The following is a 12,715-nucleotide window of genomic DNA, read 5'->3' as shown; positions in this document are numbered from 1 at the left end:
CCGATTTGCCCTTGCTGGAATGAGGGTGACTGTGAGGGCAGGACTTGGGAAGGGGCTGGCTTTTGGGAGAAGCAGACCCCTACAGCATCACATCTAAACAGGCACAGGGATATTGCTCCAGGCTTGCTCACCTCCAGGTACAGGGGCTGCCTGGAAGTTGCTGGGTGAGCATGGCCCAGTAAGTCGTCCACCAGCGTGTCTCCAGCCTGCCCTGTGTGTGTGACCCACGGCTCCGGTCCAAATGAAGCAACATTGGGAGCCTTTGAAATGCCCACTGAACCACTTCTGCAGTCTTTCAGTGACTCGATGGGAGGGAAGTCACCATTGCTCCTGGGAGAGTCTCCACCAAGGTGCTGGCTCAGCTATTCACTGTATCCACCCACGTCCCAGGCAGGGACTCGAATGTTGCCCTGAGCTGTGGATAGAACTCCTGGGGGAGCAGGTCCCGGCCCACTTCCGCAGGGGAGACGCTGTGCTCAAGGACGCTTTGCATAGGGCCCCTCTGCTGACTGGTCACTGTGCCATAGTCGTCCTGCAGCAGGGGTAATATTGGAGTAGAGAGGGTGGATCATTCCATCCACATCACGCTGCGGGGAGGGGAACAGAACCCCGAACTCTGGGCTGCCCAGTCTCCTGCTGTAACCGCTAGTCAGCCCCCCTCCCTGGCTGTGCTGAGCATGGGAAGGCAGCAAGGGCTTCACATTCTGGGTGAAGATCCATGGGGAAAGCAGCGAGTGGTGGGTCATGGGAAGAGCATCACCCATAGCTGGAAGCTGCATGCTGCTCTCTCTGTTTGGGGATCCCGGCTCCCTGCCTTCCAGTGCAGCTGTATGATCCCATCCCTATTGTTTGCCCCTTCGGGGAGACCAGCCTCCAAGTGGCCCATGGAAAAGGGGGCTCCGGAGAGGCTCCAGCACTGAAAGTGTTAAGGGCCTAATGGTATTCGTGGCGCGGGTTGGGGGGGGCGGGAAGCGGTGCAGTTGGTGTGCTTGAGCCACTGCTCCCTTGAGACACCTCTCTGAGCCCGTGGCTGCTTGGCGATATACATTTATGTATGAGATCCATCTATTTATAGGCTCCTGGCCTCCCCCCTGTAATGACTAGTCCCCAGCCTGGCTTGTCCTTCCCCTGCTGCCAAGGCCTCTGGAGTCTGATCCCACTTCTCCCTGGGACACGTTCTGATCCCAGTCACGCCCCCTGGGCTCATTGCTCTGGTGTCCCTCAGATCAGAACTTTGGCAGCTGGTCTCGTTGAATTCCCAGGCCATAGGGCTGGCACCAAAAGCTGCATGAGTCCTTCATGTTACCCGCTTGGTCACAGCTAGTGCACGGGGCTGAGGCAGCCAGCTAAATCCCCTCCAGTTGGGCTGTGTCCCTGGGTGACTGAGCCTCTCCAAAATTAACTAATTTCCGTTCCCACTGGGCATCAGTCCACCATTGCAATCAGTGCCCCACTCAGCAGCGAGAGCGTGAGCTCTGAAGGGGTCACAGAGACTGGTTTTGATCCCATCTCAGGCGAGGGCCCCTGAAAAAGCTCATTCATGCCTTGCTGCACTGGATCAGGGATCCATCCAGCTCACTGGACCTCTGACGTAACCAGAGTCAGCTGCCTCAGAGGCAGGGGAAAGGGAGCCCACAGTGATCAGAGCAGAGCATGTCTCTCTGGGTGATCAGACCTGGGGGAAGCTTTCTTCCTAACCCCAGGCAGTTAGAGGTTGGCATGTAACCGGCAATGAAATTCACAGCATTTGGATTTATCATCCGAAGTATATTTTAAGCCCAAAGATCTTGCTCGTAGCAGCGTTTTTATAAATCCCCTCCATGATGCTCTGACATCCCAGCCTGTCCTAAGGTCCCGCTAATAAAGGAGGCCATTGCGGTTCTGGAAGCAGATGGCTCATTTATCAGCAGGGCTTGAACCGAGGGGGCATTTGGGGATGATGCAGGGTCACCCCCCCCCCCTTTGTTGGAATAATTAGAGTAGAAGGAAAGAGCAGCTGTTTGGCTCAGCCCAGCTGTGTGATGAGTCTGAAAGTTAGGAAGCAAAAGGTGACCTGCTGGGTGAGGGGATGGACTTGCGACCTCATTGTTTTGCTGCTCTATGGTATGTGAGGCAGGCCTTAACGGACATGTTTTCCTGGAGGTATCAAGAGGTGCAAGTCTTGGCTTTGCCTTAGACAGCTGGAGCCCTTTGTTATGTACATTTTGGAGGTCCAGCTGAGATCATGGCCCTGCTGTGCTTGGAGCTGTACAGTAAGAGGCAGCCCGGCCCCAGGAGCTTACAGGCTGAATAGACAAGGTGCTAGTGTTTCCGTTGTACAGCGTGAGGAGCTGAGGGCCAAAGAGATTCATCGGATTGCCCAAGATCACTGGAACTGAACCCAGCTCTCCTGAGCCCCAGGCCAGGGCATTTACCACAGAACCCTTATCCATCATAATAGGAATGAGGCTGGTCTTGTTAAGAGAGATTTTTCTCCTAACTGTTCCTCAGGCATTTGAGTTAAAATGGTGTTGACAAAAATAAAAGGCTGGATTCCCCACTTCATATAAATCCGCTCTGCTCCTGTGCAGTGATGCTGCATCAACTTATAGTAGCTGGGGATCCAGTCCACTTTGTGTTTATACAATCTGAATAAAAGTGTCTCCTCAGTCCAGTATCATTTCCTAGGTGTGGTTGTGATAAAGTCCCGTTAGCTCTCCAGCCATCTGTAATGTCTCCAAGGAAAAATCAGGGTAGAAAAGACCTGAATTCTCTAATGTATAAAATCCAGCGGAAAGTGTGTTTGGGAATGAAATCTCTCTGCTGTTCCTTTAATCATTGTACAAGAGTAATTGTTTCTTCCTTCTGCAGAGCTTCATGGAGCTTTTCCTCCTGTGGATGGAGGAACTTGAAAATAGTCGCCAATGAGACCTGTTTTGGAGCCTTCTGCTTACGAATAGGGATGATATCCTTTGAGAAAGAAGAGAGCTAATTAAATCTTCCGGTGAGAGTTGAGCAGGAATGATGGGCATAGCAGTTACTCTCTTAAATCAATTTAACCAGCTCAAATTAACACACAATAACACCAAGACAAGTCAGTTTATAGTTTTCACCTGATACAGGAAGTTCCATTCAAGGGCTTGTCTGCATGGGGAAATTGACCAGCATAGTTTTATAGTAGAAGCCAGCTAAACCTATACTAGTCAATTTCCCCGTGCAGACAAGCCCAACCACTGGACCACCCCACTGTCTTTACCTGGCCTGTTAACTCCTGGAGCTGCAGCCTGGCTTTTTGCCCTGTTAGGATCAAGCCTTCATTTTCACATCCCAAGTATTTCCCTCCCCATGGAGGCATTGCTCAGTGAGTGGGGCAGCAAGTGGCAAAGGCTTTCAAAGGTTACCCATCAGCTGTGAGGGCCTTTCTGTTAACGCTCAGGGCCAAGAGCTAAACCTACAGCAAAGTGCAACAATCTCACTTTAAAAGAGTTTCTTGTACAAGGTGCAGCTGAGACCCTGTGGCCTGCAGCTGCCCGCTGGCATCATCTTAACATAGCTGGACCCGGCTTGGCCCTTCATCTCCTCTGTAGAACAGCTGCTGCCCCAGTGTGTCCTCTCAGCCACGTGTGCGGTGACTTCGGTTACCAGCTGGAGCATGCTGGCCTTTGGTAATCTGCTCTAGTGTCTGGTCATGGAGAGGATGTAGGAGTCACTAGGTGTGGGGGAAGGGTGACCTACAGTTGTCCCTGGCTAGTGGCTCCTGTGAAACTTCAGACATTGGCTCAGACTAGCTTCACCTTCCCCTGCTGTGGACACGTAAGACGGGTTCAATTCACCCTGGCCTCCCACCTGCCTGCTTACAGGGCGTATCCATCTGTCTGGACAAGGGATGGAGCTGGGGCACCTTGTTTGTCCTATTGATCCCACACTTCCTTCTTAGCCACTCCATCCTTCTGGGAATGGGGATTATCAGGGGACCCTTTCAGGTACCCCAATGCAGAGACTGGCAACCATATGTCTGATGGTGGTGCTGCCCATCCCCTTCCTGAGCAAACAGATGCTTTCTGATTCTCTGCTGTGTCTGGCTGCTTGTCCATCTGTCAGTCCATCCTGACCAACTCCAAAGTGGCTTAGGGTCTTCAGGACACTTGCAGATGCCTTTCTCTTCCCTCCCCCATGCCCTGTTTTCACTGTTGCCAGCATTAATATCTAGGCACAGGGTCTTTCGTTCCCAAAAGCTGTGCGATCTACATGCGAGATCCACCTCTCATGGTAATACAGCCACCTGTGGGTGGATCGTGGCAGCTGCTATAAAGCTTGTCATTTTGCCCTTTCCTCCTCCCCTTACTTTACCTTTTCTGACTTTCCTTGTTGATTTACGTTTTCAAAGGCAGCTGAGGGATGTGAATGCTGTAGGCTTTGGAAACCCAGCCTTGATCTGTATCATTTCCATTTAGAAATCCCTGGGCAGGTGTGGTCTCAACCCCTTCCCCCTCCCTTTTATTTTTAAATCTGGTAAAAGATCCTGGGTTTAACTGCGGAGGCCAAGGAAGGATGGCCCAGGAGTTTAGGGTACTAGCTTGAGACTTGGGAGACATGGGTTCCAACAAGTTGCTTAATTTCTCTCTGCCTCAATTCCTCATCTGTACAATGGGGATACTAGCAGCATCCTACCTTGCAGGGCTGTTATGACGATAAATACATTACAGTCCTCAGGGACTACACTGAAGGGGCTCTATAAGTACCTCAGATAGGTACCCAAGTCCTTGACTTACATAGGTTCCCCACCAGCTGTCGGGTTGTGGTAAGGCTGCTGGGCCGGCACGTGGGAGGCCAGCTTTCTCTTCCTGGCTTTACTAGGTGACCGTGTACATATCACTTCCCTTCGCTGCGTCTCTGTTTTCCCGCCCAGGCTCTGTCTGGTCTGTAAGGCTCTTCTGGGCAGGGGCCATCTCTCATTGGTTCTATGTACGGCACCTGGCACAATGAGGCCATGATCTTGGTAGGGGTCTCTAACTCAAACCCACCCACAGGCAGCTGGTGCAGCCGCTAGGGGATTCAGCTTGTATTTTTAAATGTGTATTTAATATGAACTGTTTGTGGCACCATGGGTGGCTATAGCACTTTGCAGAGCCCTAAGGATTTTACAATCTGGATTAAAAAAAAAAATGGAGCCAGGTCATGAGGAGTCTGGTTTTAGTGGATTCACCCTCAGAAGGCTCTAAATCCTCTTCCAAACCCCTGTTCCTTAGCCCTTGTCTAGGCCAACTTGCACTGATTTAAATAAACTGGGTGCGACTCCCTAGATGGACACTCTTATTTCAGTCTGAGCAGCTTAGTTTCCATTAACCTGCTCCTAATGGCGCTAAGCCTGGTTTGAACTGAATTAAGTGTGTCCACACAGCCCTTTGCACCAGTTTAACTAAACCAGTTTTACATCACACTTTTATTTAAAGCTTCTGCATGTGGCTAGTGCTTTACAGACACTGACACACAAGGTTCTCTGATGTTCCGAAGCTGCACAGAATGCTGTTTGCTTTAATGGAGCAGCTGGCTGACTATTTCCAATCTGGCCTTGTTTACAAGACAGGGGAGCATTCCGCTACAGAACTGAAGGGGCAGTGCAGCATTGGGCCGGGGCTCCCAAGAACCGAACTGGGGCTGAGACAGAGCCGCATGTGGCTCACTCTGGATCGTGCAATGTATGCTTGTGGCCCTGCAGCGGGTGCAGCTGGGACCCACTGTTCAGCATGTGTTCCCTGCTTGTGCCTGATCCACAAAGGCTGAGAGTCTGTTCCAATCCCAGTGTAATCCCTGATTCCCATACCGGGTGCCTTACCCTGCGCCAGAGTGGGGGGCTGATTGCCCGGTCCCTTGGTGGGTCAGGACGTGAGCATGGGTGTCGATGTCGGAGGAATAAATAATGAAGTTGCGGCACAAGGGGGCAGGTACCAGCTGTTGTAAAGTGGGATTCCAGCAGCGTTGACCTCAGTGATTTGCCCCAGCTGAGGATCTAGCCCAAGGGTGGTTTTTATGTTTGCTCTTACTTTAAAGGCCGTATTCGGACTTCAGAGTAAATCTGGAGTTACACCATTGACTTAAAGACTTTAAGGCCGGATGGGACCGTGCTCATCTCGTCTGACCTCCTGCACAGTGCAGGCCGCGGATCCTCGCTCACCCACTGGAATGAGGCCATTCCAGCCTGGCGTCACTGTGACTTAGTGGTGTCCCGCCAGCTCAGCGCTGGAGTGATGCAGCTCTGCAAAGCCCGTCTCTCCTGGGCACCGGTTCTGATCTTGCTTCTGCCGGTTCTACAACGCGGAGTATGAATGCTAATGGAGTGATACCTGATTGATCCCACTCATGAGAGCAGAAGCAGGCCCAGGGTCTCTTGTTTGTTTTGACTGAGAATGGAGGAGGATGCTTGTGTTTAAACTATAAAGGATTTTTTGAGCTAAGATAGGAAAGAAATCTGTGAACGTATTGTTACTATTTCTGTTGCTGCAGTACCGAGGCATCAGAGGGTTTCTCATTTTGTGTCTTGCCTGTAAAGCTTCACCAGATTTTTAGGACCGAATGATGCTCTACGGCTAACGAAAATGGTTTCGCTTCTAACAGCAGCAGCTTGGAAGGGCAGCAGCCCAATTGCTCCATAACCTTCGGCTTCACCAAATCCGCTCGGTGCTGCAACCGCGAGATTCCCCTGCTGTTGTCTATGTGGTGACGGATCTGCCCTGGCTGTGTCTGAACGGAGCACTGGGGCAGAGGTGATGGGCTCGGTCCTCAAAAGAACACGGCGTGTTGTGAAAACGTGACCATGCGCGTCCCAGTGGGAGCTGCTGGGCTCTGATCATGTGTGCAGATCTGGTCCTTACTCTGCTGCCTAAATGGGAGCTGAACTCTGTGGGAAATCCGGCCCTGAGCAGTTGTCGCAGGGCTGGGATGTGATAACCAGAGAGAGGGGAGATGGGTGGGTGCATGGTCACAACTGGCAGGAGTCCACAGGACAATCTCACTCTGAAGATGTGGGCCACATGAGGAGAAAGGTGGGACCTCTGCTCCTAAATTTCTGTGCAGCCTCTTGACTGTATTTCATAGAATATCAGGGTTGGAAGGGACCTCAGGAGGTCATCTAGTCTAACCCCCTGCTCAAAGCAGGACCAATCCCCAATTAAATCATCCCAGCCAGGGCTTTGTCAAGCCTGACTTTAAATTTGGAAGTCATGGTCATGTGTCCCTGCCCCAAGTGGCCCTGGAGACACTTCGCCTTAAGGCAGCGGTTCTTGACCTGTGGCCCAGCTGTGTGCTAAAGGCAGCCAGGACGCATGGCGGGGTCCAGGTTCCTGGCTGTCTGGCATGGCAGGGGTCCGGGACAGCCACCGCTTGCTGGCCCCACCGCCGGCAGGGGTCTAGGATCGCCACCTGGCCCCACTGCCTGGCAGGGGTCCAGGGTTGGGGCTGCCAGCCAGCTGCCTTGCTGCCTGGCCTTGTGCAGCCAGATCCAGGGTCAGGGCTGACTCCCGGCCCCACACAGCCCCCTGCCCAGGGCTCTGCTCTTGGCCCCACTCTGTGGAGGGGTCTCTGAGCCAGAGGCACTGCGTATAGGGGTCTTTGGAAGGACCCACAATGATAAATAGGTGGAGAACCACTGCCTTAAGGGAAGAGGAGAATTAATCTCCATTCCAGAATGGACACAGAGCTGTCAGAGTGGGACTCTGGTAGCAGCCAGGGCTGGGGTGTTACGATCTGACACTCCCCTGGCACACCCCCAATCTCCTGTAATGCACCTACTGTACAGCACTGGGGGGTCAGGCCTGTAGTGCCAGGGGGCTTAGTGGGAGTTCCATGCCAGTACGCACTGCATGATGATCTGGGCCAGTATCACTGCGGAGGTGAGGGGGAGGGGAGAGATGTCTTCCTACCCCCAGCTGGTGATCAGTGTGTGCATCAAAGCATGAGGATTGATGGCCCTGCTCGCTTTATCTGAGTGGGTGTAATTGCAGCTGTTCCTTATTCATGGCGGCGTTTTCATTCCCTCTCCGAGAATTCCTATCCTTGGTTGCTTCTTAAAGCAGCCCCCTGACTGGGAGTTCACCATCAGTCCTCTTGGTCATTCCTTTCCCTTTCTGTCCTTTGTTGGATGGCACGGGGCAAGAGGTGCAGTGGGGTGGGGCTTCTGTCTGCTTCCATGTGAAATGCATCAGAGCAGGTGTGTGTGGGCAAAGCATAGAGACACATGCCGTCTGCCCAGGCAGGGAAGCTGTCTGTCTTCATTTTGCAAATGTAAGTAACTCAACCAGGCTATTGCCCCGGCCAAGTGGAAAAAACAACCAAGCAGGAACAAGGACAGCGAGTCCCTAGCAAACTTTGATTTCCAAGGTTGTCTCATCCTGGAGAAGGGTAAGTGTGTGAGTGAAAACGGAAATGGACAGATCTGTCTCTCACGCTAAAGGCATATGTAAATTCCAGGTGTTTTAAAGGGAGGGCCAAGACAATAGCACTCACTGCTGCCGGAGGGGTTTCTATCCATCCATCTCATAGCTCTTCACTGTGGTGTGTCAGTTGCTATCTCCATTCTACAGGTGGGGAAACTGAGGAACGGAGTGGGGCCGCTGTGTCCAAGTTGGTGACCAAACTGGGGCTGTAGCGTGTGGGGCTGAGTGAGCAGCGGTGCATCACACAGCCTAGAGCCAAAGGCATGTGTCCTGTGCCTTTTGTTTCAGCAGCATGCACACACCGTCCTGCAAATCCTTCTGGTGCCAGCAAACCGGACTGGCTTGGGTGAGCAGCTCAGGAGCAATTGTGGACCTGATCTTTGATGTTTCCACTTTGGAAAACATAATCTGTGCAAATGCGCCCACCCCATCAGCTCAAGGTTTAGAGGGCGATTGAAAGCCAGGCAGTGCCTGAGCTGTGTTAGCCCTTCAGTTTAACTGCATTAGCTTGAGAGGTAGCATGATATAACTGCCTGGACCCAGGACCAACCCAGCCCTGCTGGGGCTCTATGCCTGGCTCTCCCATTGACCCACAGTGTGACCCTTGGCTATGTCTTGAGGATCAATTAGCACCTTATAGGAGCTGTGGGTGCTCTGCCCTTCAAGCCCTGACCACCCCATAGAAGTCAATACGAGTTTTGCTATTGCTTTCAGTGGACAGGAGACTGGGTCCTTAGTTTGCCTTGTGCTTTGCAAATGTAAAGTGTGAGGTGGTGTTTCCTGGTAAGTCATGAGTGCTCAGACCACAGGCCAGGTGCCAGTAACTGTCTGGAGGAAACATACCCCATGTTTGACCCATTTCCCAGGTTGAGCATCTTCCCTTTGCTTCCTCCAGACCTGCAGGCTCATGCCGAGAAGAACAGATGCTCCTATGGTGTCCCCCAAGATGGAATGCTGAGGTCGGGAGACGATGCCTTGCTTAGTAAGTACTGTGTTTATAACCTATGCTAGGAGAATGAGAGTCTCCGTTGCCCTCTAGTGACTGATTCACATTAAAAAGTAATTGAGAGCTAATTTCTCTGCTTAGGAGTCTTAAGGACGAATTTTCAAATATATTTGCAGGTGGGCACCTAATGGTGTTTTCTAGAGCAGGGTTTCTCAGCCTTTTGGATACCAGGGACTGGCTTGCTGTCTTCCTAAACTGTGTCAGGGAGATCTCCTGGGACTGGGCTGGTCCTCGGACTGGTCATTGAGAAACCCTGAAACTGCCTAGGTGCTGATCTGCATCTTTAGACACCTAAATACCTTTCAAATCTGGCCCTTTGTCCTTTTAACTCAAGCAGTATAGGCTGAGGCTTTGATCACTGAAGGTTCAGGGTTTGGGTCCCATCATTGATCCATGTTAGCTAGTTTGTTTAGCCAATGTCGAGGGAGCATCAGGGGAATATGGAAAAGGTAAAAATATTAATCTGCCTGAACAAAAGGCCAACTCTTGAACTTCTCAGAGCATCTGTACTTTGGGCATGTGGTTTCGTGGGCTTTGGTTTGTTCCCAGAATCACACATGAAATCTCATGGTACAGAGTGGGATAGAAAGAGCCAGGGCAGGAGAAACCTGACACGTGACACTCAATTTCTGCACCTCTGACACATTATGGCCCCATCCTCCTGCCAGCCAGCTCAAGGGGAGTTTCGCCACCGAATTCTAGGGGGATGTTAATGCAGGCTCAGGCTCACCCGTCCTGTGCTTCTGCACTGAAAACAGCTGTGTAAACGCTGCACCTCAGGCCTCACTTGGGGCTCTGAAACCTGGGGTGAGTGTGGGGGTGGTCTTCAGCACTTAGTGAGGTAGCATGAGCCCACGTCTGTGGCTCGGAGGTTTGTTGCCACAGGCTACCATTGGCCACAGAAGTAACCAATGGAAGCAGCAGTTAATTCAGTAACAAAGGGCCTACAGTCATCAGGAGTCCTTCTGAGGACTGCCATGGGCTTTGGATCAGCCCAGGAGCTGGGTTTGGTTTGTATTTAACATAATATGAAGAATAAAGCTCAAAGTCTATGATGGATGTTGGCCTCATTGTATGGGACTGTTGGCAAGGGGTCGAACAGGCTCTCTCTGGCACTTGGGGCCTGCTCCATTGGCCAGCAGGTGTTTTGCCACAGACTGCAAGGGGGCAGCAAGTGACACTTAACAAGGATCTTGGAGGCACATGGATTTTTCTCTTTTCCTTGATTTTGTAGGCTTAGCCTCTGCTCAACAGCCTCCTTGATATTGCAATGTATTGAATTTGGCTGCTACCAACCAGCCTTGATCAGCCACTTTCATTGCACTTGGGGCCTCAGTGAGGTGTGTGCGGAGATCTTGGTGAAAGGTCCTTCTAACCTTCCTTGTCAATTTCCCATTTCCATCCTCCAGCTTTGATGGGGGAGGAAACACTTCTGGTTTTGTTTTTTTTTTGTTCCTTCATCAATTAAGAACTTGTAGGAAAACTCCGTGCTGGAGCCTGGTAGAAGAGAGGAAAGGAGCGAAACACCCTAAGGAAAGATGAGAAAGCTGAGCACCAGAGGAATGGAGCGGGAATGGAAGACTCCCTTTGACCTGAGTGGGCTTTGAAGAAGGCCCCTTAAGCCATTGTATGGTTTGTGTATCTGCCTGTTTATCAGCCCTCAGTGAAGGTTTCTCTAAACAGAAAATCTCTTCTTTGGAAAGATTTGAACTTGTCACTGTTTGTTAACACTGACAAGTAACCCGCCTTTCCCATCCTCTTAGCCCATGGCTGAGCAGTGCTGTCCTGTTTCTGTTAAGAGCTGATCACCAATGTCCAATTGATTTTTTTGCATGTGTGGAAAAATGCAGGATCTTCTCCATAACAGAACTGCATCCTGATTTGGGATACAGGGCAGGAGAGGTGAAGTTCCAATTTAAAAAAAAAACATTTCTATTTCGAAAAAATAAACTCTTATTAAAGTCTTCAGGGGTCTAGTGTTTGGGGCCTGATCCACTGGTGATTGACATCATATGCAGACTCCCACTGACTTCAATGGGCGATGGATCAGTCTCCTGAGGATGCTCTCCCTGCTTCAGCCTAGTGCTGAATAGCTCAAGGGGAATGTTCCCTGGTGTTGCCTTGTGCCATCAGTTTAGCTATGAAAAAAATGGACCGGCTGATCAATCACATTATAATCCTTCTACAGCTTGAGCAGGACTGGCTGGCAGCAGACCTTTGGCCCCCTCTCCTGGAGGTCAAGAATGAGTGACCTTACCCAGGTGTACTTTCCTAATGGCCTACCATCAAATTAGCCCTATATCAGAAAAATGCCTGTTAAGGCTTATAATGAGCTGCCACTCCATCTCTAAGGCGGGAGCTAGCCTGACACCTGCCTGGCTGCTTTATTATAATGAATTTCTTTAGCAGTAGGATAAAAATATTTGTGGGGTCTCTTAGCAATTTAAATTGGCTGGGGCCTACATACCCACAAGTGAGGTCCATTAGATTTTAACTCTACTTCAAAGGCAATGGGGGGGCTGGAAATATTGAATGACAGGAAACAAACGCAGTTCTCAAGAAACCAGCAGCAGGATTAAAGACGAGATGCCTGTGAAATGCAGGGAGAAAGGTAGCACTCAGCTCTGCCTTGCCTAGGATCTGAAGATGGTCACCTGCTAAACTGGGGGGTGTGGGAAGAGGCATTTATTTTTCCTGAGCAAAATCACAACCTTAAAAACCTGCACTTTGCATTCCAAAGGGGCACCCGCGAAGTCATTTACAGAATTGCTGCATTCCTTAATGACCCTCATCAAGGCCTGATCCAAACCTCATTCCTGGGAGCCTTTGCAGGGGCTTTTGGGTCAGAAACACCACTAAGTAAATAAAGCCCCAGTGGGGCGGTGAGTCACCCTTGGCCTGCCCCGGCACAGTCACTGACGCTGGCTCAATGTATGTACCCAATGCCAGCAGATCAGACTGGGGCTTGGTGTTTTTGCACTCTCGGCTGTACCAGTGTTTGGCGAATCAGGCCCCCTCTGCGCTCCATCATTTGGTCATCAGGCTCTACCCTGCCATGAACTACGTCTAATGGCAGTGGGCATTTGCTCATTTTCACCCACTGCTGGGTAAACTCCTGGTTCCATTGAAGGCAATGGAAATTTTGCTTCTAGAGGGCCAGGATTTCACCCCTTATGTTTAAGTCCAATGCTGTTTTTCTGTCTTTTAGCTTCTTTCCCTTTCTTGGAAGAGTCCTATAAATAAAAGTCACAGGGTAAGAGAGACCGATGCAAACAGACAAAAGAACAGGGTTTTTTGT

The 12,715-nt window shown here is 50.9% G+C and overlaps 1 long non-coding RNA gene across 1 annotated transcript; it reads left to right on the top strand.

The window, feature by feature from the left end:
* The first annotated feature begins 2,520 nt into the window (after positions 1–2,520).
* On the top strand, positions 2,521–11,574 carry LOC140900512 (uncharacterized). Its single transcript, XR_012155649.2, has 3 exons — positions 2,521–2,983; positions 9,307–9,393; positions 10,887–11,574. It is a non-coding gene; the product is annotated as an uncharacterized LOC140900512 (long non-coding RNA).
* The last annotated feature ends 1,141 nt before the right edge of the window (positions 11,575–12,715 follow it).

Source organism: Lepidochelys kempii, chromosome 19 (assembly GCF_965140285.1).
Source record: "Lepidochelys kempii isolate rLepKem1 chromosome 19, rLepKem1.hap1, whole genome shotgun sequence".
In the NCBI taxonomy this organism is placed as follows: domain Eukaryota; kingdom Metazoa; phylum Chordata; order Testudines; family Cheloniidae; genus Lepidochelys; species Lepidochelys kempii.
This window is presented reverse-complemented; position numbering and strand designations above follow the sequence as displayed.